The sequence below is a fragment of the Leucopleurus acutus genome, assembly GCF_964270905.1.
Source record: "Leucopleurus acutus genome assembly, chromosome: 2".
NCBI classification, from domain to species: Eukaryota; Metazoa; Chordata; class Mammalia; order Artiodactyla; family Delphinidae; genus Leucopleurus; species Leucopleurus acutus.
Window position 1 is genome coordinate 95,120,013 of NC_139143.1, and position 26,816 is coordinate 95,146,828.

A 26,816-nucleotide genomic window follows, 5' to 3' on the forward strand; every position below is an offset into this window, starting at 1 on the left:
ATCCTGTGGTGGTTAGAAATGCAGGCTCTATAGCCAGACTGCCTGGATTTATGTGTCACTCGATCATTACTCATAGCATGGTCTCGAACAAATTCATCGCTCTTTGCCTCCATTTTGTCATCTGTAAAATGGGGGAATGGAATATTAGATGAATTAATACTTAACATGGTTCCTGGCATATACTGAGTCCTTAATAAATCTTGGGTATTATTTTTCGCTATTATTCTCTTCCCTTCTCCCCTACTAAACACACACACACACACACACACACACACACACACACACTCACACACACTTCTCTTGCCTAAACACCTGACCATCCTGCTTTGCGAAGCTAGCTGGGGAAACTTCCCTGACCCTGTCCCAGTGCTGCTGTGCTCTTGTCGCTCTGCATGTGTCTGTCTGACTCTTCCCTCCTTCACCCAAGTCAGCGCACATCCCTCCACTGCTCAGAACCTCATCTCACTTAGAGTAAGCGCCAGCGTCCTTACCTTGGCCGGAGTACTCCACACTTCTTCTCTGAGGTCGTTGGTGGCGTTTTTCACAGCACCCATCACCGCCTGTCTTATATCTGTATTGATTGTGTAGCTCCCCAACTCTCCAAGGATGCAGGACTTCTCCGTTTTGTTTGCTGTTGCATCTTGCGCCCAGCCTGGCACCTAGAAGGTGCCTAATAAACATTTGTTAAATAAATGACTAAAGGTAGGTTCCACGTTCTTACGTGAACGAGAATAGTGTCTGGCAGGGAATGGGCATTTAGTACACGTTGAATGAAGGAATGAACGAGCATCCTTAGACTCGGCTCTGACCCTGGCCCGAGGCAAATCACTTGCCTTCTCTGGGCCTTGCCCTAACTGTCCACGATTCTGTCTTTTTCTGAGACCTCTGAGTCAGTGAGGAGACCGTCTGGGCTGCCGCAAAGTGCCCTCATGCGGGGAGGGAGAGAGTGAGTTGAAATGTCTGGAAGGTGGGTTGAGGTCAGACTAAAGGGGTCTTTGAACCCTGGGCTTTGGACTTCAGCTTCATCCCAAAGGCAACGAGGAGCCACTGAAGGTTGTTGAGTAGGAGAGTGGCGAGATCAACTGTGGAACTTCAGAAAGACTGACTCGGCGGGATGAGCAGGCTGGATGGGGACAGGGCGATCACTCTAGACCCCGTCCGCCCTCCATCGCAGCTCCTCTGCTGCGCGCACGCGCCCGTGCGCATGCGCGTGCGTGTGCGTGTGTGTGTGTGTGTGTTCAGGCCGGCCCAGGGCATGGAAGACGAGTCTGACGGACCCATTTCCAGGCTGGGAGCCGCACCCCAGGTTTTCGAAGCCAATCCCCTCCCCCTTGACTATTCCTGGGAATAAAGCTGGATCCCTGCCCTGCTGTTGCCTCTTGCCGTGTCCCTCAGATGGTTGCACTGTCACTCCCATCTCCTGCCTCTAGGCACAGACTGGTTATAATGAAGGAGAAAGTTTCTAAATGAGCACCAGTGTGGAACAGCCAGCCGGCCTGTCCAGGGAGTCTGCTTGAATTCCATTTATACAGCAGACGTCTTTTTCATCCTCCTCTTAAGACCAGCAGTCTTTGTCGGCTAGGCCTGCACCCGCCTTCCCCCGGGGAGTCTGGTGCCCCCGGGTGGGGCTGGCGGAATAGAAAAGCACAGGGGCTGGTCTGGCTTCAGCAGGGTCAGCATGGATGCTAATGCTGCCTGAGGAGGGGGTGCCAGACGTGGCCAGAGGGGTCAGAGGGTCTGCTTCCAGGAAAGGGATGCCCTGAATGTCTGGGAACTCAGGCTCACCATGAAAGTGATGTACTCATCCCACCCCTTCTCTCCCCGAGCCCTGCTCCTTCGCCCTTCTTTCTCACTTCGGCAGATGGCCCAGCACCTGTCCTATCCAGGAAGTAAGCCCAACCTGGGGCTTATCCAGACAACTTCTCCCTCCCCCCACACCTAGATCCAGCAACACCGGCCTGCTGTTCTGCCTTCCCACCAGGTTGACGTGCTTCAGACCCTTATCATCTTTCAGGCAAAGTTATTCCACTAGCCTTCCAGCTGGTCTCCAGTTTCGCCCCCTCCCGACCATCCCACGGTGACTTAATGAGAACCATTCATTAGCCATTCATTCATTTAGTAAGCATTTATTGAGTGACTCATATATACCAGGAACAGTGCAAGGCGCTGGGTGAAGAGAAAACCCACAGTGTCTAGTCGGGGAGACAGTGACCCCAAATCACAGGATAATTCTATAATTCCAGTGGGAGCTAGAAGCACCATGATGGAAAGGCAAGGAAGGCTGAGAGTGCTGGCGAGGGCTCTAATCTAGTCGAGGCAGGGAGTAGGGAAGGTCTCCTTGAGTAGGTGACACTTGAGCAGACCTTAGGCAGTGGCCAAGTGGTAATGTCACTTGGCAAGGTGGCTGGGGCCTTCTCTTCCTTTCTGGCTCCCTCTTAGCGCTCCAGCCCCGGCTCTTGCCTGCCCTACTGTGTGCCTTGGTGATGCCAAACTAACGGTCCACCCTCCATTTCCTGGTGCCCAGGGCCTTTGCTCTGGGTGTTCCCTCTACCAAGAATGCCACCCTCACTCTCCTACCCTGGCCACCATGCTCATCCTTCAAGACTCAGACCCCTCCTCCAAGGAGCCCACCTGATCCACCAGTTCAGCATCACAGTCATACCTACCTGGTCCTGTTTGTATCTGTTCAGGGGTCTGCTTCCTCCATGGGACTCTCACTGCTCTCTGTGACCCCTTTGCTCCCCAGGTATGGGCATGTAACAGCGACTTGCTAAAGATTATGGAGCTGAACAGTCTGAACTGGAAGACAAGCCCAGGCTGCCAGAAAGTGGTCTCCAGTCCAGCCACTCAGGTTCCCAGTCCTCAGCTGACAGCTCCCCCAGGGCACAGCTAGTCTTCAGACTTGGGCTCTCCTCATCTCCTTATCAAAATACAAGCCATACAGAGGCACTCTGTGCATGCGTGCGAGCATGCATGTGTGTGTGTGTGTGTGTGTGTGTGTGTGTATAATCAGCAAATTCACAGAAAGCACAATTTTATCAGGATAAGTTGTTTCCCTGTTTCCTGCATGAATTATACAGAGAAGGCCTTTGCTGTGCATTTTGCTATTTTTATAAGACAGTCTTGCAGCGTTTATTTTCCTTTAGCACATTTGTTGGGATAATTACATAGAGGGCATGTGTGTGTCTGGATGATTGAAAAGTGGATTGGGGGTGTTCCATGCCAAGGGCAGGCTCACCGCTCTCCCCGTGCATTAGAATGAGGTTGGGATTCCAGGAGGCTGTGCTCTCTGAATCTGCAGCCAGGGCTTCTGGACACACCTCTTACATCTGAATGGGCAGTTTGCCCGTTTGCAAAGTTTGCTCAGTTTGCAGCAAAGAGGCAGTTCTGCTCCTGTGCCCAAATTAGATGAGCTAATGCCAGTGAAGGATGGAGCCTAGTGCCTGGCATATGTAAGTGTCCAGCAAAAGACAGAGGCTGTCCCAGCTTCCTCATTATCGTCAATAGTATTGTTGCCGATGTAATTATTATTTAGCATTTCATTATTATTATCACCAATTGTATCACCAAAATCCTCTGCTCATTGTCCCCATCATACTAAAGATTTGCATCTCCCAGGAGGAAAGGACATGTTTTTCTCTCTCTGAGCGATTACAACCAAATAAAGAGAAGATATTAAAATGATTTCATTTATGTAGATATCTCTCTACCTAAATGAGTGAAAACAGGCAATTCAATTATCTGGGAGTAAGGGAAACAGGTGGTTGCAAAAATAATCCAAACGCTAAAGCTGTGGGCTCTACGATCGACTCAACCATCTACCTGCAGGCAAGCCGTGGAGAGCGTGAGATGGGTCGGTTGGACCAGTTTTAAAGGTTTTGGCTGATGATGTATCTGAAGGACCTTGTTATAAGGTGGTTGAATGTATAAAAGGGTCCCACTGACACGGACTCTAGGAATGGCGTGTCATTGAAGGTCCTTCTTGTGCACTTGAGAATGGACCTAAAGGCACAGGTCTTGTGTACATGCTCTGTATTAAATACATACTGAATGTATGGATGGATTTGGTTTAAGTCTGGTGACCTTCAGGGCTTCCTGCTTCCCTCGATCTGAAGTCAAGAAGAGGTGACCTTTTTCAGCCAACTGACCTGGATAAATAAACAAAAATGAGAAGAGTAGCTAACAGTTATTGAGTGAAACTCATATACCAAGCATTATGTGTTCTCTACCTATTAACTCATTTAATAAACAGTTGCATGAGTTATGTACTATTAGCATCTGCATCTTATGACTGAGGAAGCTAAGGTAGAGCAGGTTGCGGCACTTGCCCAAGTTCATCAGTGTTGATGAACCGAGTTCATCAAAGGGGACCAAACAAGGACAGAGACTCTGAGTCCAGAGCCCATGCATCCAGCCGCATCCTTGCCTGCGGTGTTCACACACAGGCCCAGGGCAGGCACACACACACACACGTTCACGCATACATGCATGCATACACACATACTCATACACACACACACACGTGCCCACTTTTGGGCAGATTTACATTCCTTTTTCTTTCTTTCTAAGAATGATATTGGCATTTCCAGAACACACACAAGTCTGGTAGGGTAGCAGTCTGGGATTAATTTACAGACTCCCTGTGGTTTAGACAACTGCATTCACCAGGTCTGTCCAGGCCTCCCATGCCCAAGGCTGACGTTCCTTGTCGTGGGCAGCACCTCCCAGGTCTGGTTTCCCTGATATTGTTGGTCATCAGCTGTCCTGATCCCTTGGCAGCCTATGGCTTTTAAGGAACATAAAACATGTGCTTGGGCCAAGCCTTTGACTCAGATGCCCCTCACTGGACCAGAGACGGATGGAATGGGCTTGGGGGATGGGGAGTCATGCGGGATGGGTGGGAGTCAGCCTTGCAATGCCGGGAAAATAGCCCTCCCTCTTGTGTTCCTCGAGTCACTTCCAAATTGTCCTCTCTTCCCAGCAGTGGCCCAGTTACAGGGCTGGAAAGCACTGGTTACTTGGGAAGATAGCTGTGATTATAGCATGTTCTCATCAGGATAAAAGATGATTCCACCTGGGGAAAGTGGTCCAGGGCACCACCACACTGTTCTCACAGCTCCCCAGCCTTGCCAGTCTCTCTGAGTAGCAGGGAGGGGTGTGAGTAGAGACAGAGGACCTTTCCACCTACTCTCGTCCCACCCAGGGCCACCTGGCCAGTCCGCACCAGCCAGCTTCCAGGACCTGCCAGGGCAGCCTTGACCTCAGAACCTGTTCTCCCTCCTCCCATTGACGCTGGTGTTGCTAACTCTCCACTGCCGTGGGAGGATATTCTGTAGCCTATTTGGTCCTGACCAGCTCCCCACATGCCCAGGGGAGCGTGGTCTAGATAAAAACTCATCTTAGTAGCTGCCTTCAGAAGTGTATAATCAAAAGGGTAAATCTGCCTGTAAAAAATCATACATGCGTCACAAACATCAGAGCCAAACAGAAAGAGATCTGGGTGATTCACACCTCTCCAATGACATGATGACTGTCATTGTTGACTGTGTTTTTTGGAAGTGGGGCTCCTTAGTCTTGGGTGGTCAGGGCAGCTGCCTCTTGCTATATGGAGGGGAAGTCTAGTAAAAGTGACTAGAGTTCTGTGGGTTTAATCCTGGAAGGCTTCCTGGAGGAGGAGATTTTAAAAAACAAACCAGGATTGGGAAAGCCCATCAGCTTTGAAAGGTGAACCTTGGCCTCCCTGCCTCCTTTCCCACATGCATGTCACTCTTGACTTGATCCTGCTTCCTGGCCTACCTTTAAAGGTTCATCCCCAGAGCAGCCTCTCCTGACGTCTTAGGAAACACTGCTATAATTTTGTGTATGCTCTTCTGCCAGGATTCAGAGCAAATTCCGACAACAGCTCCCTGAGGCTCCTAACGGAAAGCTCATGTGGAACGCTAGGGGTTCTCCACTCGACTCTGCTCCTACCTCAACCGCCCTTTTGAACTAGCATTCACTGAGCACTTACTATGTGGTTGGCACTGTGCTGGGCAGCTTCTGTGCCCCATGTGTCTCCACGATGACTGGCACATCATAGGTGCTCCATGAGTGCTGGCTGGTGATTGGAAGTCACGTAGCCAACAAATAGCTGGGCATGGATTGGAGCCCAGTGCCCAGTGACCCCAGGGCAGCACTCTGAACTATATCAACACCATCACACCACACTGCACTGTGTTCTTTTTAAATCTCTAGGCCACCTGTTTGCAAACTTTTAGCCTGAAATGCCACTCCTGTTGGGTACCTCCTGCCGGGCCAACTTTGCGGTGGATGAGTAGAACCAGGAGCATGGCATTGTCACAAAACCAAGAGACCAACATGCGACAACATAGATGAACTTTGAGCACGTGTGCTAAATGAAATAAGTCAGTACCTAAAGTTGTCAAATTCACAGAGACAAAAAGTAGAATGGTGGGCAGTTATTGTTTAATGGTTACAGAGTTTCAGTTCTGCAGGAAGAAAAATGTTCTGGAGAATGGATGGTGGTGATAGCTGTACAACCACGTGGATGTACTTAATGCCACTGAACTGTACACTTAAAAATGGTGAAAAATCAAAAACAAACCCAAGAGACCAAGCCCTGAGCACAAGTGAAAGGGTGAAGCAGATCAGGAGTTGGTCCTTTTGCCGTAGACAAAATAATGGCCCAACGATGTCCATGTCCTAATCCCCAGAACCTGTGAATATGTTGCAAAGCGAATTAAGGCAGCAGGTGGGATTTACAGCGGTTGTTAATCAGCTGACCTTAAGAAAGGGAGAGTGTCCAGGGTTATCCAGGTAGGTCCAAGGTAATAGCAAGCGTCCTTAAAAATGGAAGAGGGAGGCAGAAGAGGAGGCGGGAGGGATGCCATATGAGGACTTACACTCTGTTGCTGCCTTTGAAGGGGAGGAAGGGACTGTAAGCCACAGATTTTAGCCCAGTGAGACCCCTTTCAGACCTCTTTCCTCCAGAACTGTAAGGTGATACAGTTGTGTTGTTTAAGCCAGTGAGTCTCTGCTGATTAATTACAACAGCAATAGGAAAGGACTGTAGTCTCAGAGCAGCGATTCAGAGCTCAGCAGTCCTGCCACCGCAGTAAGCCTGCCACTGGAAGATCCGTGTCAGGCTGGTCCATTCACAACGCTTGAGAGATGTTCTAGGGGAAGAAGGGAGCCCTTATCCCATAAGGCAGAAGATGGGTCACTGCGACTGCCCCTAACCGTCAAGCCCCGAAACTGTGATAATCATAATAGCAAGCAATTACACAGCCCTGTACCAAGCACTGTCTTCAGCCCTTGTCTCGTCCTAACGCATACACTCCTCATAACAATTATGCGAGGTAGTTACCATTTTACCCCATTTTACAGATGAGGAAACTGAAGTCCAGAGAGGTTAAGTGACTTGATCAAAGTCACACTGCCTATGAGGGGTATAGCTGGAATTTGAACCTAACCTCTAGAATCTTTGCTTTCAGCTGCTACACTGTGAAAATAATAGGCTCTCCTTTTTGTGGGACCCATACCTTGAGGAAGAGAGTCTGCATTTAGGAGGAACTCTGTGGGTTTTGGCGGGGGGGGTCCCTCCACATCCTGTTGGGCTGCTTGTTTATTTGGGGGTGTGTGAAGGCTCTGTGAAGCAGTACTAAATCTCCAGGAGTTAGACCCAAATGGAAAGTTATCCTCAGAGAAGTGCCCCTCCCTCCTCACCTCTGCTCCCCGTTCCCATCCCCCTTCTTCCCCCCCCTTTCTCATCCGCCTCTGGTAGGTAACCAGCCTAAGTGTGTGTATTCCTTCTGCACCAATGGACAAGATACCTGTGTACCTTCTTCCATCCCTTTCTTCCTTATGTGAGGGGTGGCACACTGTAGATAGTCTTGTGCTTTGCCTTTTGTTTTTTAAAACATCTTTATTGGCGTATAATTGCTTTACAATGGTGTGTTAGTTTCTGCTTTATAACAAAGTGAATCAGCTATACGTACACATATATCCCCATATCTCTTCCCTCTTGCGTCTCCCTCCCTCCCACACTCCCTATCCCACCCCTCTAGGTGGTCACAAAGCACCGAGCTGATCTCCCTGTGCTATGTGGCTGCTTCCCACTAGCTGTCTATTTTACATCTGTGCTATTTTACATATATGTCCATGCCACTCTCTCACTTCATCCCAGCCTTTTAACTTGGCGGTATGTTCAGGAGGAAGCTGGGAAACTCAGTAACAATATGCTGAGCTCAGCCTCCTTCATCACAAAGACAGGGGTGGGGGTGGGCCCTGGATAAAGAGGCCACTCTCCCCAACACACTCACACTTTGGTTAAAACAAAACAAACCCACAGTGTCACGACCTTTCTTGCCTGGGTATGTGCCCTGCCGTGGCCCTCTCCCTGACACGTCCAGCTTGGCACACCCAGGTTTTGCCAGACCTTGGTCCTCCCAATAAATGAAGGGAGAGACCTGAATCCTCGTGTTGCTGGTGGCGAAATTGAGGCTCAGAGGAGTTTTTGCATCATTTACGCGATCGCATGATGATTCAGCACGGAGTCAAGCCAAGACTCCTAGTTCTTTATTATACTTGGGCGCAGTCAGTGATGCTTTGTAGAGATCAGTTTACTGGGTGAGGGTGGAGCCTCAGGCAACACCTGAGAACTAGAGGAGGTAGGCCAGGGCCCCAGGGAAAGGGTGGGCAGAAGCCTGATGCCCCTCGCCCAGGTCTGGGGCTGGCAGGTTTCAAGGTTCATCTGCTTGGTCACTGATTCAGTTATCCATGCCACCAGCACTCACCGAGCTGCTAACACCATGTGCCTTCCTGCGGAGAGACCTGAGTGAACGCTTCCCGTCCAAGGATGGAGAGCGCCAGTTTAGGTGCCCTGTTAAACAGCGAAGGCCCTCTGCCCCTGGTGGGTTTGGGTCCAGCAGTCAGTGGAGTTAGAGAGTGGACGAGACCTTCTTTCAGGGTCCCCTCCAGCCCCAGGAATCATCGACTACCAACACGGGGAGATTTTCTGTTCGTTGTCACCTCGGTTTTCAAGCCTATTTGCTGTGAATCCAAAACCCAAGCCCAACACAACTTACTGTTTAAAAAAAAAAAAAAACATCAAATCGCATCAAATCACCTCTCTTTGTCCCGCATTCCGGCAGCCTTTCTAAATCTGCCTACCTAATTAGCTTCTTCTCCTAACCCAAAATATGATTAAATCTGTATTAAAAATATCTGTGCAGAGTAGGATCAGACACACCTGAGCATTTTCTAAATTTAGCAAAGGACAATAGGCTCTGGGTTACTTTAATTGGGTGCGGGATTGCTGCAGGAATACATTTTAATTTGGATTTCCAGAGCATTTCTCTCTGTCTCCTGCCTTTAAATTGCGTAGCAGGGGAAGGGGGAGCATAATGGGGCCCGTTCATAACTGCCCTCCCTCCCGACTTATCTCGGAGCTGAATGAACAATGCGCGGCTGGTGGAGGAGGGGACAGGTGGGAAAGGGGTATTCCTGTCTGCTTAGCATGGCTTTGACAGGTATCCAGGCACAAGCGGGATGGGCCCAGCTCTGCAGAGAGAGGCAGCTGTGGGATGCTAGCAGCATCTTCCTTGTCACCTGGGAGGAGCCCCCAGTGGTTCCCTGTGCTTTCTGGTGCTGGTGGGAGGAGGCGCTTGCTCAGAGCTAGGCAGCCATGCAGTTGGGACAAGCGCTAGACATGAACGATTTCAACCAGATGTGCATCTCCAAGGCACCTGCCCATTCCTTTGCTGAAAGATGAAATAATGCCACTATGGTATCATATGATGGCATCCCGCCTCCCCTCCCCCAGGAGATGCCAAGGCAGGCTTCTTACAGTGGGCTTGAATGACTTCCCTGATTGTACCTATCACCCCCCATTGCTGGCGAAAGAAAGAAGCCTGGGAGTCCCAGCATCTGGAAACCACTGGGGTGCAGTCAGTCTTGCTTCGTGAGAGCCCTTTACTGAGGAGGTGGGGGGTGGAACCCAGCACGGTGGAGGAGGCCTGGCTGCCCAGGAACCAGAGGTGGGCAAGGTTGGGGACTGGCTGGCTTCCTCTCAGCGTTCTCTACTCCCTGCTGGAATTCTTACACCAGGTGCTTGCAACTGATTTTCAATTTGCAAAGCAAAACAAATTTGCATTAATCGGAAAAATCCACAGGAAAGACTGTTTAGATTTTAATGCAGCTGCCGGGAGCCTGTTGGATTCCAAGTTTGCAGGAGGCTCTGTTAACCCTGATGCCATCAGAGGCTTGTTATCTCTCCTCTGAAACAGTCCCGTCTTCGAGCAGAGCTTTCCTCCCCTGGCCCCAGGCTGTGTGGCCTTTTCCCACACACTGGAAGCCAGGGAGGGAAAGCTGCCACGCCCCACGTCCCATAGCCCACTGTGACATTGCTCCCAGGAAGAGTTGTGAAGGGAGCATTATGAGGTCTATGTGGGACTGCCCTGAGCCCTGGGGCCAGGACACTTGGAGGGGTGGGGGGCCTGTGAGCTAGACTCAGCCCCTCTTCTTGCGATGTCGTTCCCAGCTGGCCCCTGCCTGCTGCCCGCTCTGCCTGGGGGCTTCCTGCTCCATGTCTGCACATGGCATTCAGACAGTGAGAACTCATCTTAACCTCAACTTCCACAGGTGCAGTCAGGGTGGTGAATTTTTCCCCAAAGCAATTGTGCGATGCCTTCTCTAGCCATACGGGAGTGGACCCCACAGCCTGCTGCCCTGCTTGCATGCAGCTTCGCTACTGCTTCTCTCTGTGGAGGCTGAGCATTAGGCACTGACGATTCCGTGTGTCTGTGCCAAGGGGAGAAGGCACTTAGACAGGAGCTGTCCTGGAGATCTTTAAGGGCAGGGAGGTCCCAGCCAGCTGAGCGTCAGGGGCAGGAGGTGAGCCTCATTCCGGGGCCCCTTCTCCTTCCTGGGCATCATACCCCCCTCCCTCTGGGCCATTCATTCAGTTAACAGATATTTTTTAAGCTCCTATGTGACAGGCACTATTCTAATCATGAACATAGTAGAATAAAGTCCTTACCTTCATGGAGCTTATATCCTAGTGGGGGTTGATAACCTAGAGATACATAAACCAAAAAAAAAAAAAAAAAACAGAATCCATCGTCAGGTGGTTGTCAGAGCTGGATGAAGGAAAGTAAGTAGAGTTAGAGGCAGAGCCTGGAAGGCGTCTGGTAGTTTTCCCATGCGGCAGGCAGGAAAGACCCCTTGAGAGGAAGCAGTAATTAGTAGGTAGTGAGGGAGTGAGCCATGCAGGTGTCTGGGAGGAGGAACATTCCAGGAGCAGAAGTGCAAGCAGGACCACTCTTTGGGCTCAAAATACTTGGCTGTTTGCTTTGGCTTCCTAGCAAAGAAAAATGCAATGCCAGCCTGGCAGCCAGCAGGTTGATATTAAGAAAGATTATGCTGTGCGTTGACCTAAGAGGGGAGGCTTTGGAATCGGATATACCTAGCCCTGGATCTGTGCACTGACATTGCCAGCTGTGTGACTCTGAGCACATCACTTAACCTCTCTGGACCTCAGAGTCCTTAGCTGGAAAACAGGGAGATCATGATAGTTTCTATCCCAGAGAGGTATTGTGACAATTAAATAGGAAAAGAGACGTAGAGCACTTAGTGTAATAACCAGCCCATTTAGTAACTCACTAAATGCTATTTGTTGCCTTTGAGGAAAGATAAATGGAGTGAAGGGAGATGCATGTTTAGAAAAGAAAGGATGGAAGGGGAAGAGACCAGGCATCTTCCAAAGGGAACACTTCCTAAAACAGGTCAGCTCTCAAGAATCAGAGCAAATGAACGCTGTTCCTCACCCGGCTGATGATCCAGCGGTGGGGCGCGCATCGCTGCCTGCGTCAGCCCCAAGTGATGAGCGGGATTCAGGGATGCCGATTCTGTTCCCAGGACAGCTTCCTCCTAGAGCAGCAGAGGGAAAGACAAGCGCCAGGAGAACTGGACCTTGTCCAGGTCTAGCCTGGCTGGCCAAGCCACTTACCCACTCTGGCCTCAGTTTTCCCTTCGGGAGAACGAGGGGAGTGGGATGGCCTCCCAGGTCCCCCCAGGGCTCTCCCTGGACCTTTCCAGGGGACAGGCACCTGTGAGGTGGTGAAAGGGTCAGGCTCTGGGCCACACACGTCTGATTTTGAGCACAGACCTGCCAGTTCCCAGCTGTGTGACCTTGAATGTATTACCTGCCTCATCTTTAAAAATAGGAGAGCCTTGAAGTTTAAATGATACAATGTGTATCAAGTGCTAACAGTGTCTGGTGTCTGGCACATAATGGCTCAGTAAATTGTAACTGTTACAACTATTCCTTCTCCTGCTACTCTTGTTATTGTTCTTATGCACCATCACAGAGCAGTGGGACCCACCCTAATGTTCTCCCGGCCCCAACTCACTTTAGGGAACTTTCTGCTATGGGAACCACAAACTGCGGAGGTTAGTTGCACATGAACCATTGGGTACTGACATTAAATAAAATTCAGTGCAAAGTTACCCTGATACATTGTTAATGTTATGCGTAATTGTTTCAGAGCTGTACAATAATTAGGCATAAATGGTAAGCTAGGCATGTAAATGAAAATAATTAGTATATGTAACAATTAGGCAAAGAAGGCATTTTTTGTGATCAGCTGGGAGAAGGGAAGATACTAGGGCTGGGGAAGAGGATAGGATGGGGGAAGGATGCCCAGGCCCCATCCTTTTATCCCAAATGGGAGGGCTGGTGCCTTTTCAGGTCATATCTGGGCCAAACCCCATCAGCCACCGCTGCCTGCCCCAGGTTCCAATATTAGGCCCTGACAAACCACTTAGCCAGGCACTCTTCAAACCCTGGACTTGTGACAAGCGAAGAAAGAGCACAACGCATTGCCCCTGGGAGTTTCTGGGTGCCCAGGTGGGAAGGGACTCCTTTCTCTATTAGGAGAGTCAGTGCCTAAAACAATACCTGGCGCTTCCAACACATCTGTTGAATGAATGAATGCGTGCTTAGACACGCCTTTGGGTGAAATGTTTGCAACTGAGAACATTGCAAACATGTTTGCAACTGAGAAGTAATGGGAAGAAAGGGAATTTGGGGCTGGGGGAGAAGAAGAGAGGAAGCTAGCAGTGAAACTTTGGGAGGCCCAAGGGCAAAGCGGTTAGGAGTGTGGGTTATGAAGCTAAACCTCGTGGGCTTCAGTCCCCGTGCAATTAGCTGTTCTGTGCCTTGCTTTTCTGCCCTGTAAGCTGGAGACAGACTGTGATACAGATTAAATGAGTTAAAGTAGTTAATACATGTAAAGTGCTCAGCCCAGGGCAGGGTACACCATCAGAGCTAAATAAAGCCATTTATTAGCCATTTTTATGTACTTTTCTGTAAATATGGGTGTCTTCCCTGCAACTTAGCGGCAGAGAGGTGGGCGGTTCTGACACATGGGGCCCTTGGAGGAGAGAAAGGACAGGGAGTTGCACGCCTCCCATTATCCTTCGCTTCGCTGAGCACACATTTACATTACCAAGCACCACGTGCCAGGCCCTATCCCAGGAGCTAACAATCCAGCAGGGAACAAGACAGACAAGGTCCCTGCCCTCTTGGAGCTTACAGTATAGGAGGGGCAGGTGGTTCGTAAACGTGAATAAAATACACAGTGTGTCACTTAGTGCTAAGTGCTATGGAGAGAAATTAGCAGGGAGAGGGATTAAAAGGAGCCGAGTGTGGGCGTTGGAACCAAATTGGCTAAAAACAGTGGAAAGGCCACAATCTTTATGCATCTGCATAAGCGTGTGTGTGTACGTTTACTATGTGGATTTTCCGTGAGGATGTTTTAAATCCCAGGCCAGCCGGAAGCCTCTTTCTCCCCACCGCCCAGCCTGGGTTTGCTGGGGAATGCATTATACCGTTCCAGTGTCTTACAGATGGAAAACCAGTGCCAAGTGACCTGCCCAAGGTCACACAGCTTGTAATTAAGTACTGGGCAGATCATCTTTGTCAATCTAAGAAAACACATTTGTAAAATGATAATTGTTGAGTGTTTACTGGTGAATGGCCCTATGCTAAGTGCATTGTTACATTTTTACTTCCTTCAAGGCAGGGGTTCCTATCCCTTTCGCAGGTGGAGAAACTGAGGCCCAGAGAGGTTTCGTCACCTTCCAAAGTTCACACAGCTAGAACCCAGGTCTGCTTGCGTCTGACTCCAGAACCAGACCCTGTCCACCACTAAAACTGTTAGTAAAAATAACCACTGTGATCCCTCCAGGGTTAAATGAGGAATTGGAGTGAGTGATATAGTGGGTAAGAACACAGGGTCTAAATTCATATTCCTGGGATTTAAATCCTGGCCTATCCACTTAGCGGCTGTGTGGCCTTGAGCAAGCTTAGAGCCTCTCGGTGCCTCGTCTGTGCAGGAGGGGTGGTAATAGTAACCTGTCGTACTGCTGTGCGAGCACTGAATGAGTTAACCCCTGTAAAAACACTTAGCACTGTGCCCCGCACAGCAAACGCGGCATGCGCCAGCTGTTACTATCAAGAAATGCAGCCACGTCTTCCTGGTGCCCAGCCCCTCCTGCTGGTGGCATAGCCAGCTGACCTGTTTATGGAGTGTGTGGCGAGCCCAGGCAGGGGAGGTGTGGCTTAGCTGGGGTTTTCTCTGATGGCGGCCCCTTACACAGACAGGACCCGGGGCTGCGATCCTGTCTCTGGACTGCAGCTGACAGCACCCCCTCTGGATCATCTGGGTCCTCTTGCCTCTCCCTCTCAGCACCAGAACATCACTCAGACCCCCAGTTCGAAGCCTGCCACTGTGAAGGGAGAGACAACTTCATCCCCCAGAGAAACCTATTAGTACTGCCAGGGCAGAGACCCTGTTTGCAACTGCTCTTGTTCTGCATGTCTCAGTATCGGGCATGATGTGGGCACACATCCTGGAGGTGCTGAATGCCAGCCTATGCCAGTGGCAAGGGGCATGGGCAGCCCTGGAAGGGAGGAGTGAGGCTGGCCAGTGCCTTCCTTGCTCCACCCAATTCCCCACCAGTCGGCCAACTACAGAATCAAGGGGGCATTTGATGTGAGGTCTGAAGCACCACCTGAACCTTTCATGCTGGCCCCTGGACATGTGGGGTAGCCCAGGATGTGGAGACAAGATCAGTGAAGGCCTCGGTTTCAAGTGGCTTCACTCATCTCTGCCTCAGAAGCGTTCAGGTACCAAGTGCATCTGCGTGTCAGGTCTGGCTCCTCTGCCAGTAGGAGACAGCGGTCAGGAAGGATGCTGCTATCCCTCTCCGGGTCATAGCCCGAAGCGATGATTTTTCCTCGAGGGAGATTAAAGAGTCAGGTGCAAGGGAGCCTGTGTCTGGAGGGAAGACAGGTCAGCCTGTTATTTCTCAAGTACATCATGTCCCGAAATAGCCCAGAGCTGTGGCAGCCCCAACTTTTCCTCCTAAACTGAGATGGTCCAAGGGCACCCTTGCCCTGGCCCTCCAGGTTGGCAAAGTCCTCACGGGGAGGCATTTTCTAAACACAAGGGCCCTCGGTTGCTCTGCTGGGATGGCTGGGCCACTGGGCAGCAGCCCCAGAGCTGAGCTTCCAGCCAAAGGCTTGGTTTCCTACGCACATGTTAACAGGCAGAAAAGAAAAACTCTGGTGCTGAAGTGTGAACTGGAAATGCTTTTGAACAATCTGTTCAGGCCTGATTGAACCCTGGTCTCTGCCTCTCTTAAGTGAGTGATCTGCAGAGTCTAGTGTTCCCCGGAATCTTCCATGCTCCCTGAGCACCACGTTTATTGCTTTATTATAGCACTTAGCACGCGCTATTGTAATTATTTGTTTATATGTCCATAATCATCTCTTCTAGGCTGTCAGCTCTGCAGAGGGACAGCTTGCATTATTCACCTCTGTTTCTGCAGCCCCACGGTCACGGCCTGGCACTTGGGGCTCGGTGACTGTTTGTGGAATGGGAAGGAGGAAGAGAGGGAGGGAGATGGGATGCACAGCCCTCCGTGGTCGGGAGCCACTTCCTGTGACCACTGACCTGCCAAGGGAAGCCTGCTTAGGGCTGTGCTAGTGGTCCTTGCCTATGGAAATGTCCCTTGCCCAAGCGACAGCTCGTGAATCCCTCCACGGTTTGAAATCCCAAACCCTGGGCATCTGCCTGGCAGCCTCCCACACCTCTGACCAGCTGCCTCTGGCCAGTGGTGCTCATAGCAGCACTTCTGCCCCCCACCGCCTTCAGGAGGATCAAAGTAAGAAGGGGGCAGGTACCCACCTGTGCAACAAGCCCTGCATCTCTACTGAGGGGCTTGGCGCTTCCGAGGAGGTATTAAGGCCCCCACTGGTTTTTCATTGACACAGAAAATGTGCCGCCTCCTTCACTGGAGATACAGAAATATATTTCCAAGTTGTTGACCCAGGTGTTATAACGCCGGAGATTAGAATCCTGGAGATGAAAGCGGAAAGGTCACACACACACATACACCACACACACACACACACACACACACACACACCACACACACACACACTCACTCCTGTGAGGCTGGCGCTCACTCCCCTCCCTCCCACCAGCCCGGGTTGGATCCCAGCTGAGGGCCAACTAAACATCAAGGTCCTGGCCTGGAAGCCTCGGTGGGACAGCCACCTGGAGCTTGTCGGAGAACCAGAAGAAGGCGGTTTGGGTAAGCAGGGCACAGAAAGGAGGAGGAATATGCAACGATCTGGGGGCTCATCCTAGCTTTAAAGGACTCAGCCCTTTATTGTGGAATCAGACGGTGATGCCTGTGCTGGGCCAGGAAGCAGACAGGAAACCACCCTGGAATACACGCTGGGTGTTTGATGCCAGGCTAGACTTTCACGCACCCTCGTCTACCCCCATGAGCCCACCCTCTCCACTCTACCACGTTGATTCTCGAGACTGGGCCTGGGCCAGAGGTCTAAGGGAGTCCTGGAGAAGGTGCCTTGACTCTTGGGATAGTTGAGCTGTAAGGAGCCCTAGAGGCCATACATTCCAACCCCTTATCCTGCTGGTGGGAAACTGAGGTTGAGAGGTCAGGCAATTTGAACGTGGTCACCCAGATAGTGTGGGCAGAGCCAGGACAGAACCAGGCCTGTTGACTTTTGGTCCAGAGTCCATTTGGAGTTTTGCGGGGATGATCAGACCTGAGTGTGTGTACCTGGCTTATCCCCAGACATAGGCCTTAAAGGCCAGGCCCATTATTTCTGTTTTTATTTCTTGCAGAGGAGACACTCAATAAACATTGATTGGATACTTTACATCACTATCTCATTGAACCTTCACAACTTCCATATAAAACAGGGATTGTGCTTCTCTATAGATGAGAAATTTGTAGCTCAGAGAGGTCAGGTAACTTGCCTGAAGTCACATAGCTACTAACAGCTAAAAACAGAACTTAGAGCCAGATCTGACTTCAGAGCCAAAATACATCTAGCAAATCCTTCCTATATGCCGGATACTGTTCTGAGTCCTTGTATGTTCCAACTTAACTAATGCTCCTAATGTCTTATGAGATAAATGCTGTTACTATCCCCCTTTAAAGGCACAGAGAGGTTAAGTATCTTTGCCAAAGTCACATAGCCAGTAATCTTTCTGACTCAGAAGAACTCACTATTAGTAGTGTTCTACATATACTCAGTAAACATTTGTTGGATGAATGAATAGAAGTACAGGAGTAACTGCCGGGGGATCTTCAGCTATGCTCTTAGCACTTGGGGGGCTGGTTCATCAGAAGAATCTCTCCTCTCCCAACCATGACCAGCACCATATCACCTCTCCTCAAAACACAAATTGAAAGCCACTTAGCTGTGCTGGAACTGGGTGGAATCTAAATTTTACCTGACCTCAAGGCAGAGACTCAAGGCAGTTCTTCCTTTCCTCCTGCCAATGCCACCCTGCTCATGAATTAAAGATGCTGCCTGTGGCCATGGCTTCGTAATGGCATCACCTCCTCTGTGTTCATCTCCAACAAATTAGGGCTGCCTAGAAGCACTCTTGGGCTTCAAGGCAACAAATAGTTGGAGACAGAAATGTCTACAGAGTGAGTTTTTCAGCTGCCTTGAGAACAGAACACCCATGACTGTTGCAGTAACTTCGAATTGTTTTAAATCATTGTTTACCCACAGCACTTTCTGCTATCATTACCACCATAAAGCCTTATATTTAGGCATCTCCGTTATCTCCGTGGGAGCTCAGAGCCCTGGTTTATCCTGTTTATCTTCCTAACAGCTCTGGGAGAGGAGAGGCCAGTATGCTCTTTCAGCTCTTACGCGAGAAGGAAAAGTCAGCTCTGAAAATAAGCAGTAACTCCTCCTATACAAGGCCTCAGACACATTAGGGGGTTGATGGTGCTGTAGAGGGAAAATATCACTGGGAACAGTTGAGAGACAAGTACTCCTCTCAACCTTCGCTCTGCCATTAACTAGCTATGTTACCTTGGGCAAGTCACTCACTCTCTCTGGGCTTCAGTGTAGTGAGAAGTTAGGACTAAAGTGAGTTCTGAATTAAGATGCGGCAGATGTGAATGCAATCCCTATCAAACTACCACTGGCATTTTTCACAGAACTAGAACAAAAAATTTCACAATTTGTATGGAAACACCAAAGACCCCGAATAGCCAAAGCAATCTTGAGAACGAAAAACGGAGCTGGAGGAATCAGGCTCCCTGACTTCAGACTATACTACGAAGCTACAGTAATCAAGACAGTATGGTACTGGCACAAAAACAGAAAGAGATCAATGGAACAGGATAGAAAGCCCAGAGATAAACCCACGCACATATGGTCACCTTATCTTTGATAAAAGTGGCAGGAATGTACAGTGGAGAAAGGACAGCCTCTTCAATAAGTGGTGCTGGGAAAACTGGACAGGTACATGTAAAAGTATGAGATTAGATCACTCCCTAACACCATACACAAAAATAAGCTCAAAATGGATTAAAGACCTAAATGTAAGGCCAGAAACTATCAAACTCTTAGAGGAAAACATAGGCAGAACACTCTATGACATAAATCACAGCAAGATCCTTTTTGACCCACCTCCCAGAGAAATGGAAATAAAAACAAAAATAAACAAATGGGACCTAATGAAACTTCAAAGCTTTTGCACAGCAAAGGAAACCATAAACAAGACCAAAAGACAACCCTCAGAATGGGAGAAAATATTTGCAAATAAAGCAACTGACAAAGGACTAATCTCCAAAATTTATAAGCAGCTCATGCAGCTCAATAACAAAAAAACAAACAACCCAATCCAAAAATGGGCAGAAGACCTAAATAGACATTTCTCCAAAGAAGATATACAGACTGCCAGCAAACACATGAAAGAATGCTCAACATCACTAATCATAAGAGAAATGCAAATCAAAACTACAATGAGATATCATCTCACACCAGTCAGAATGGCCATCATCAAAAAATCTAGAAACAATAAATGCTGGAGAGGGTGTGGAGAAAAGGGAACACTCTTGCACTGCTGGTGGGAATGTGAATTGGTACAGCCACTATGGAGAACAGTATGGAGGTTCCTTAAAAAACTACAAATAGAACTACCATATGACCCAGCAATCCCACTACTGGGCATATACCCTGAGAAAACCATAATTCAAAAAGAGTCATGTACCAAAATGTTCATTGCAGCTCTATTTACAATAGCCCGGAGATGGAAACAACCTAAGTGTCCATCATCGGATGAATGGATAAAGAAGATGTGGCACATATATACAATGGAATATTACTCAGCCATAAAAAGAAACAAAATTGAGCTATTTGTAATGAGGTGGATAGACCTAGAGTCTGTCATACAGAGTGAAGTAAGTCAGAAAGAGAAAGACAAATACCGTACGCTAACACATATATATGGAATTTAAGGGGAAAAAAATGTCATGAAGAACCTAGGGGTAAGACAGGAATAAAGACACAGACCTACTAGAGAACGGACTTGAGGATATGGGGAGGGGGAAGGGTAAGCTGTGACAAAGCGAGAGAGAGGCATGGACATATAAACACTAACAAATGTAAGGTAGATAGCTAGTGGGAAGCAGCCGCATAGCACAGGGAGATCAGCTCGGTTCTTTGTGACAACCTGGAGGGGTGGGATAGGGAGGGTGGGAGGGAGGGAGACGCAAGAGGGAAGAGATATGGGAACATGTGTATATGTATGGCTGATTTGCTTTGTTATGGAGCAGAAACTAACACACCATTGTAAAGCAATTATACTCCAGTAAAGATGTTAAAAAAAAAAAGATGTGGCAGATGTGGGTGGTTAGGAGCACTTTATTCAGAAACTGGGGCTTGAATTGTAACTGTGCCGTCTCCTACCTGTGTGGCCTTGGGCAGCGTTCTACATCTGGCTTCCAAGTTCAAACCAGGGAAACAGGGGGGGAATTTAATGCAGAGAATTGGTGACCAGGTGATGAAGAGTGAAGAGCCAGACTGGGGGTGGAGAGGTAACCAGAGATTAGCAGGAAGCCACCCCTCTTAGGTAGAGGCTGTATCACAGGAGGTCTCCCCTTGGCATCACTCAGCAGAAGGTGAAATTATGGTGCCCTGTCTGGAGGGAGACATCACACACAGCAGAGAAAGAAGAGAGAAATACCCTGACTCTGGCTTCCTCTCACCCTTCAATTTTCTGCCAGGGCCTCCCTTTGGCTGAATCCAGCTGGAAACCAGTTGGTACAGCAACCCAAGAAATGTAGCTTATGAGGGAATGCAAGGCATGGATCTGAGGACCAAAAGGTGCAGGGCCAGCGCACTCTCCTTGCCTGAGTTTCTTCACCTGTAAAATGGCCTATCTCACTGTGCTGTTGGGAGGACTACATGAGATAATGCATGTTAAGTCCTGGGTGATTTATCTTAACAATCAGTTGATGAGAACTCTGAGTTCATGCCTTTGTAATTGACTAGGTTTGTATGTGTGTGTTGAGTGCTGCACTTACCATGGGTAGAGGTTGTATTTTCAGAACCAGATGACAAGGGGATACATGGGGAAAGATCTTTCACTCATTCAACAAACTGAATAACAGAGACTGTGCTAGGCCCAAGGGATACAGAGATTCATAAATAAATAAATAAGATCCAGGCATAAACTGTGGGTTAAATGGTAGTTTTTGCAGTCAAATGATTTTTAAAATAATTTTTAAGTCATTTGCAAAATGAAGGGTTTGGTCCAAAGAGCCCCGGACGAGAGTTCCTGTTTCCCAGATCTCCTGTTTATCCTTCTCTTCATTCTTCTCCTTTTAGAGTCCACACAGTCCCTAACTTCCCTGCCTTATCTGCACTCTGGCTTAATGAGCCCTGAGCATCAAGGATGAGTTTGTTCTTTCATGCACAGGTCATTCTGTTTGTTCCCTGCAGATCCATTTGTATGCTTTGCAGCCTGCCCTGTGCCCTGGGCTGCATCCCCAGTGCTCCCTTGACATGTGGCATCCAGATCAGTTACTGCAGGTGGGAGGACAGAGAGGCTGGGGTAGTTCCTCCGCTTCCTCACTGTTCTGGGCACCACTCCACAATTAGTGCACGAGCCCGGCAGCACCTCCTCCCTGGCTCAGCTCTCCATGCTTGCTCCTCTGTCCCTTGGGCCTGGCAATAGTGGCAGCCTCTGGCCATTGCTAGTCCCCCGGTATCTCAGCAGCCCTTTTTGTTCCCAGTAATCCTGCCCTCATCTCTGTAAATGGTTTTTTCATCAGAGCCTCTGGAACCAGGTGAGATGGAGTCTGTTAACTGCTTGGCCCTCACTGAGCTCCTCTGAGCTTCTTGAAGCTATGCTGTGGCTTAATGGCAGGTATGAAGGCCTTTATGCCATAGGGCTGGAATACAAAATAGATCTTTAAAACATTTAAACAATAAAAAATAAAAGCAAATTCCAGGGAAACTTTTTTTAGCTGTAGCCTTGGGCAACTTACTCAACCCATCTGAGCTTCTTTCTTCAATTGGTTCACAGAGTTAAGAATAAGCATCGTGATAAAAAGATGATGAGAGATAAGACTCCTTACACTGTGGGGTCATTATAGAGGCTGAATGAGAAATAAATGAGACAACTTGTGAACAGCACTTAAGCAGAGTGGCATAGAGTAGGAGCCTAGTCGTGTTCGTTTTCCTTGCTCCTGGGGGCATGGATCCTGTCTTTTCCCTCCTGGAATCCCCACTGCTGGGTATGCCAATGCAGAACCTGGCACCGAGTCAGCATCACCAACATGCAGGGTTTGGGGAATGAAGGAGCTTAGATAGGAAGATGCTTTACAGTCTCCTTCCTGGGGCCAGAAGAGGGATGGGGTCAAAGTGAGAAGTGTCTGGACTGTGACCTTTCCCCCAGGAGAGGAGCCCCAGGGCAGGAATGCCAGGGCAGCTGCATGTGGTCACCAAGAGGGAAGCGGTCTGCTGCCCCGGAAGGGGTCAGGGCACACACACAGCTGCGGGTGGCAACGGGGTGGACCTTCCGTGTGAGTGTGGCGTGGTGGAGGGCACAGGTGTACGTGACTGAAGTAGCAGGAGCCCAGCAGAACGCACCAGCCCTGAGCAGGACCCACTCTAGGGGCTCCAGGGGGCCCCTCCAGCTCACACTTGGGCTGGGGTGTTCAGCAACCAGAGACTGTTTCAGAAACAGGAGAGGGAAGAGGAGGGAGCGCCCAGCACGGGTAGGCTTAGGTGCTGCCAAGCAAGCTGGTACTGGAATTATTTGCAGTCCATATGCCAATTTGCTTTGTCATTGCCTGCCTATCTTTAGAAGCCGCTGGCGTATCTAGGAAACCAGAATCTGTTGACTGTGTTTCTTCGGCGTGGAGAGTGTGATTATTTCCCAGAGATGCTGAAGGAATGTGTGAGGTCGGGCGGTGGGAAGACGACCTCTCCTTGCCCCCCACCCGCTCCCCTGTCCACCCACCCCACCCCGGTCAGGACGCACGTGAGGATCGTGCCCACGCGGCTGCACACACTGCCCTTTCACAGGCTTTTTTTTTTTGCCCACGGTTGTGAGTCCAGGGTCCGGGTGACCTTTCCCAGATGGAACATCGGCAGGGAGCGGAGGCCTCCGTTTTGGCTCCCAGCTGTCGGGCGGTGGGATCCTCTGCTCCCTCATGCTCCCCAGGGCATCAGGTAGGCACTGGTCCAATGGCCTGGGGGCAGAGCTGTCCTTGGCTCCCTATTCCCCAGGAGGAGTAGGAAGCAGAGAGAGGGGATGATGGTACAGCACAACCTGAGCTCCTAACTAGAACCTTGGAACATTCTCCATCGCCCTCCATCTAGGCTGGCTCCTTCAAGGACAGTGTCATTCATTCAGACACTGCCTAGGGTCCAGAGCAAAGCGTGGCACTTGTTTCAAATCAAGTCCTAACAGTCCAAAGATGCCATCTCAGGAGGAAGAGGGCACCAGCTTGGCGGGGTTAATCCTTTCATAAGACTCGGGTTGAGGGGACTCCAGCATAGGTTTGACCAGAAGAACTTTAAACTGTGGGACTTTGATTTGATAATGTGTAAATTTGCCCAGCCTGCTGCAGGGACATCATCTAATCAGGATTAGGACCACTTTGGTGAGTGACAAAATGAGGCGCTTAGAATAAAATCCAAACCTTTACAGTTGCTTTCCAGACCTTATCTGATGAGACCCCTGTCTTCTCTCCTAACCCATCCCCTACCACGCCCCCTTGTCCTCAAGGCTTTAGCCCCTCTGGCCTCTTTCCTGTCCTTGCACATGCCGTGCCGATCTCATTCTTGCCTCAGGACCTTTGCACTGGTCGTTGCTTCTGTTTCCCCCAGATCTTCACAGGACTGCCTCTTCTCGTCATTCAGGTCTTGTCCATCATTCAGGCAGATAGCATATCCTTGGAGAGGCCTTCCCTGAACACCACCCAGCTGTGAGCCCACCATCAGCCTCTATTTGGTCCCATTACCCTCTTTTACCTCATTCATAGCACCTATCATTACCTACATTCATCTTATTCATTATTCGTATACTCATCTACTGTCTGTCTCCCCCACCTAGAATGTAAGCATATTGAGGGCAAAGAATCTGTTTTGTTTACTGCTCCCTCCCCTGCGTCTGGAACAGTGCCTGGCACTTAGTGGGGGCTCAAGAGATTTTTGCTGAATGAATTAATGAATGAATGGGGCCTTATGGTCCAATGATGCCCTGAGCTCAGGCTCTGAGGCTAGTACTGCTCAACACTAGGTGCTCCCATTTGATTTATCATCTCTGCTACCTTGCACAACTTCCCTTTTCACCCCGCAGCTGCCTCTCCCCTGCAGTGCCTTCTACATACACAGCCACTTAAAATGCAGAAACCATTTTAACATTAGGTGGCAAAATCTTGAGGGTGTAACCCATACACAGAGGAATAATCTCGGGGCTCTGATAAACCTGTTCCCCCGTCGCTAGTTGTGTTTCCCGGTTTGTCATTCACTGCCTGCCGCCTGCAAAAGTACCTCCCATTAGTTCCTTTTGCCAGCAAGGGAGCTTAAGTTTTTGTTTTTGTTTCGTTTTTGCCTGGGCCCCATTCAGCCCCCCAGTTTCCTAGTAAAATGACTCTTTCTGTCTCCACTCTTCCCTGATCTCAGGAGCAGCTTCCCTCGGCCCCTCCCAGAGTTCCTGTGCTCCCCGCACGCCACTGCCCAGCACCGTGCAGGCCCCAGCACTTAGTGTAATGTATACAGAGTGTTGCATGCCTGTCCCCCTACCCTGTAAGACCACGCGCTCTTCAGTGGTGAGGGCTGTGTCTTTTATCTCAGTCTGCCCAACACTGAGTACAGTGTCTCTAAGTCCCCAAGAGATGCCAAGGAAACTTCTTCTCTCCCCAAGCCCCATTCCCATCATTCCTTTTACAACATGCTCTTTGAACCCTATATTTCTTCCAAATCTCTTCTCAGCTCTACTCCCACACTCACCCAAATGACAGTTTACTCAGGTCTTCGTTTTTGGTCTCATCGTCTTCTCAGACAGTTGCTAGCATTGACATCAGCATTTGCACAGCACTTTACAGTTTACAAAGTGGTTTCCTGGTGCATGATAATTTTGTCATATCCAAGCCACTTGTGTCTCCTCTGGGCTCCTGTCCGGTCAGAGTCTCTAAGTAAACATTTACTGAGCGCTGATTACATGTCATGATTGGATTGGGGTATTTTTTTGAGCCTCCTTGTGGGAACCTGCCAACTGTTCAGAGTAGGACAACCTCACAAAAGCAGGGAAAACTATACTCAAGGCCCCTTATTCCTGAGGCCTCAGCGCACCATACCATATTAAGGCCCACTTGCTTCCCAGGCCAGCCTTCTCATAAATGTGGCCACCCAAGATTGTCAACATTCAGACCCCTTCTGTAGCAGCAGAAAGCACCCTGTGTTGTGACCTGTGAGGCAGGAAGGAAGGATGGTACTGTGGGAGGTCCAGTGGTCTGGGTCTGTGCTTTCTCCACCTTAGCTCCCTCATCCTTTGGATGAAGAGAATTCACCTGCCCTGTCCCCTCCCAAGGTCATTAAAGGATATATAAGACTTTGTATCCCAGAGGCCTTTATGAAGAGAAATACCAGTAGGAGGGCTCCTTTTTTCCCTCTCCTGCAGGGACCTCCCCAACCCTCCACCTGTGTGAGCGTCTGCTGCCTCAGAGGCAAGCAGGTATTTTCTCACAACCCTTCCTCCAACCAGGCTAGACCCCATCACATGGCCTCAGTTCTGCTCTGTCATCGTTTGAATTAACAATAACAGTGAACATTTACTGAGCATTTCTTAGGTGCCAGGAGCTATTCTAAGCACTCTGCATGGATTAACTCAATCATGACAACTTCCCTAGGAAGTGGGTACTTTTATGTAGATGAGTGTGCAGTCTGTGAATAAAGACAGTATTGCTTCTTCATTTCCAGTCTAGATGCTTTTATGTTTCTTGTTCTTGCCTTATTGTACCAGCTTGGACTTTCAGTACAATGTTGAATGAAATGTTGAATAGAAATGGTGAAAGCAGACATCCTTGCCTTGTTACCAGTCTAAGGACATCCAGTCTTCCACAGTAAGACCAGGATCTGGTCTTTTCACCAATAGGTATGATGTTACTGTAGGTTTTTTATAGATGCCTTTTTTCCAGTTGAGGACATCTGCTGAGAGTTTTTTAAAAATCATAAGTTGGTATTATATTATGTTAAAAGTTCTTTATGTATCTATTGAGATGATCATATGGGCTTCCTTTTTTGTATATTGATATGGTGAATTATACACTGAAGAATCTGTGTAGAATTGATATTATTTCTTTCCTAAATGTTTGGTAGAATTTATCAGTGAAGCCATCTGTACCTGAAATTTTATTTGTGGAAATATTTTAAACTAATAATTCAATTTATTTAATAGATATAAGGCTATTCAGGTTATCTGTTTCTTTTTGAGCAAATTTTGGGAGTTTGATAGTTGATGTCTTTCAAGGAATTTCTCCATTTCATCTAAATTTTTGAATTTTTTGCCATGAAGTCATTTATAATATTATCTTTTTGAAGTGTATAGAATCCATAGTAAAATTCAATCTTTTGTGCCTGACCTTGGTGATTTCTTTTTTTTCTTGATCAGAATGATAGTTTTTCAATTATATTCATCTTTATAAAGAAAGAGCTTTTGGTTTCATTGAATCTATTTTTGCTTTTGTTTTGTATTTTATTGATTTATGTTCTTTTCTTTTTTGTTTCTTTCCTTCTGTTTACTGTGGTTTTAATTGTCTTTTGTTCCCTAGTTTCTTACGTGGAAACTTAGATTATTGATTTGAGACTTTTCTCTTTTTTTTTAGTATAAACATTTAATGCTATAAATTTCCCTTTAAGCACTGCTTTCGCTACTACACACCACTAAGTTTGG

At 48.7% G+C, this 26,816-nt stretch overlaps 1 protein-coding gene and 1 long non-coding RNA gene across 3 annotated transcripts in view; one reads left to right on the forward strand and one right to left on the reverse strand.

Annotated features, from left to right (window-relative positions):
- KCND3 (potassium voltage-gated channel subfamily D member 3) overlaps positions 1 to 26,816 on the forward strand; it is a gene marked incomplete at both ends in the record, with an annotated part of 224,814 nt that overhangs the window by 41,115 nt on the left and 156,883 nt on the right. The window lies entirely within an intron of this gene.
- LOC309958388 lies at positions 15,889 to 25,014 on the reverse strand. Its single transcript, XR_014326021.1, has 3 exons — positions 24,875 to 25,014; positions 16,254 to 16,424; positions 15,889 to 15,930 (listed from the first exon to the last, which is right to left on the reverse strand). It is a non-coding gene; the product is annotated as an uncharacterized lncRNA (long non-coding RNA).